General features: G+C 39.4%; 1 non-coding gene across 1 annotated transcript; it reads left to right on the forward strand.

Annotated features, from left to right (window-relative positions):
• Positions 1-2394: 2394 nt before the first annotated feature.
• On the forward strand, positions 2395-2501 carry LOC112181091. Its single transcript, XR_002928696.1, has one exon. It is a non-coding gene; the product is annotated as a small nucleolar RNA R71 (small nucleolar RNA).
• The last annotated feature ends 713 nt before the right edge of the window (positions 2502-3214 follow it).

Raw genomic sequence — 3214 nt, forward strand, 5'->3', positions numbered from 1 at the left:
ACTCTCCAACCCGTAGTCATCCTTGTAGGCACTAATTCATCTTTTTCATTCTTCACAACAGTTATTCTTGACTTCTTAGGCACCACTTGAACTGGACTAACCCATTGGCTGTCTGAAATTGGATATATAACTCCAACATCAAAGAAGCTTCAAAATTTCAGCACGCACAACTTCTTTCATTGGTGGATTCAAACGCCGTTGTGCATCTGGTGTTGGCTTCACATTGTCTTCAAGATGGATTCGGTGCATACACATTGTAGGACTTACCTTTAATATCTGCAATTGCCCTCCAATTGCTGTTTTGTGAGCTGGAAGAACTTGCAGCAACTTCTTTTCATCTTCTTCACAAAGGTCCGAAACATTAATCACTGGAAGTGTCTCACATTCACCCAAAAATACATATTTCAAGTATTGTGGCAGTGGCTTGAGCTCTAACTTTGGTGCTTGCTGAATGGAAGGCACAACTTTATTTGTGGACAGAGGTAAAGACTCAAATTCGTTCCACTTTCTTGATTCAAAAACCGGTGCAGCATTAAGAAGCTTCTCTAACTCATCAACCTCTTTCTTGGCATCAAAGTCCATTCCAAATTGTGTCAAACATACTTCAAGAGGATCTTGAGATGAATTCAAAACAAAAGATTCATGAGTAATAGGAGAAATAGAATCAACCATAAAGCATTTACCATCTTCAGAGGGACATCGACCCGCTTCAAAAATCTTGTACTCCACCGACATATCACCAACTGTCATAGATAGAAGTCCATCTTTTACTCTAATTATGGTATCAGCAGTAGCCATGAATGCACGACCCAAAATGATTGGTACATCCTCACTTGAATAAGCATCTGGTTCAGTTTCAAGAATAACAAAATCCGCAGGCAATATGAACTTATCAACCTTCACTAACACATCTTCAACAATTCCCTTTAGCCTCTTGACTGATCGGTCTGCAAATTGCAAGGTGATTGATGTTGGTTGCAGGTCACCAAGCTTTAATTTCAAATATAGAGAGTATGGCATCAGGTTAACGCTGGCACCCAAGTCCATCAAAGCACGCTCAAAATAATGGTCACCAATTGTGCAAGGGATTGTAAAGCTGCCTGGATCCTTCAACTTTGGAGGGAGTCTTCTTTGAATTACGGCACTAACCTTTTTCTGATAACAGCACCTTCTCATGATCTTCAAATTTTCTCTTGTTAGTGCATAACTCCTTCAAAAACTTCGCATAAGCTGGGATTTGTTTAATGGTATCAAGTAAAGGAATATTAATTTGCACCTTGCGAAAGAGTTCCATAATCTCAATCAAGTGCCTATGTTTCTTTGGCTTCTGAAGTAATTCTGGATATGGAGGTTTAGAACAAAGTGAGACTCTGTATTAGGCCTTAAAGTCATTTATGGGTTGCTAGAAGTCGCTGGGTTCGAATTAGTTCGTTTTCGGGATTGCTGTTTCAGCTTCAATCCTCTTGCAGAATCCTTCTCTACTGATTCATTAATTTCTGGGACAGCAACAGACTCATCAATCCCCTATTCAACTTCTTCTTTTTGTTCCACTTCTTATCTCCTGGACTACGAACTTTAATATCAACTTCTTTACCACTCCTCAATGTGATCACAGCTTTCATAGGCTCATGTTTCTCAAATTGACCCCTTGGATTAGCAAGAGTTTGGCTAGGTAAACTCCCTTGTTCTCTCTCATTCAAGGCAGTGGCAATCTGACCAACTTGAGCTTCTAGCTTAGAAATAGCTTGAGATTGAACTTGCTGCTCTTTCTTGGTCTCTTGAATAGCTTGAAGCATCTGAGCATTGGCCTTTTGAAATTCCATCTGATTTTGTGCAAGTTGTTGCATGGTTTCTTCAAGAGATGGTTTCTTTTGTTCAATTGGCCCTTGATAATTTTGCATGGGATCATTCCTTGGCATCTGCACTTGATTATTATTGCCATAAGAGAAATTTGGATGTTGCCTCCAACTTGGATTATAAGTATTTGAAAAAGGATCATTCACAGGCCTTCTATAATTATTCACCATGTTGACTTGCTCATCTTGGAAGAAATTTTAGGGACAAGCCTCTGTGGTATGTGCAATACTTGAACACAAAGCACATGTCTCCCTTGCAGCCTTATTTAACAGAGGAGTAAGGCTCTTCATTTGTCTTGCCAAGGCTGCAACTTGCTCTTCCAACTTAGTATTTGCACTAACCTCATATAGTCCTCCTCTTTTGGGCACTGATGTGTAAGGATCATATTGCTGCGAATTTTCACATAGAGTCTCAAAAGCTTGAATTGCCTCTTCTGCCGTCTTTCCCATCAAGCTTCCACCAACTGTAGCATCCATCATACTTCTACTTTGGGCGTTCAAACCTCTGTAGAAAAATTGAGCCTTTTGGGGTTTAGAAAATCCATGGTGAGGACACTTCAAAAACAAATCCTTATAACGCTCCCAACTCTCATAAAAAGGTTCTCCTTCAGGTTGGGAGAAGCCAAAAATTTCTGTTTGGAGAGCATTGGTTTTCTTAGCTGGGAAGAATTTCAACAAGAACTTTTTAACCAAATCATCCCAAGTATTGATGGAACCAAGGGGAAGAGAGCTTAGCCACTTTCTTGCTTTGTCTTTCAATGAAAAAGGAAAAAGCCTTAAACAGATATGCTCATATGATATCTCATACCGAAAAGTTCCACATATGTCTTTGAATTCCTCCACATGGAGATAAAGATCTTCATTTGTCTTCCCATAAAAGTTAGGCAAGCTCTGGATTGTTGCTGGTCTAATCTCAAAACGCACTCCTGCAGGAATGGGAGCTACAACAATACAAGATGATGTTGTGAGTGCACTAGGAGCCGTAAACTCCTTCAATGCTTTTGTTTCATCTTCTGCCATTGGAACCACAACTTGTTCTTGAGTTCTTGCTTGCCTTAAAAGTCTTCTACGAGTTCGTTCAATCTTCGGATCATATACAATGAGATCTAAATTCTGGGATCAACGACCTTGCATAAACAAAATTCAAACCTACAAGAAAAACAAACAAAAAATAAGTAAAAGAAAAGAAAAAACTATAGAAAAATTAAGTATGGCACAACTGACAAATCAAATTGAATTAAGTCAGTCCTCGGCAACGGCGCCAAAAACTTGTTGTCAATTTTAATTTAGTACTGGCAAGTGCACGAATCAATTGTAGAATAGAGGTGCAAGCATGAGGTCATTCCCCCAAGGACTGA

The sequence above is a fragment of the Rosa chinensis genome, chromosome 7 (assembly GCF_002994745.2).
Source record: "Rosa chinensis cultivar Old Blush chromosome 7, RchiOBHm-V2, whole genome shotgun sequence".
NCBI classification, from domain to species: Eukaryota; Viridiplantae; Streptophyta; class Magnoliopsida; order Rosales; family Rosaceae; genus Rosa; species Rosa chinensis.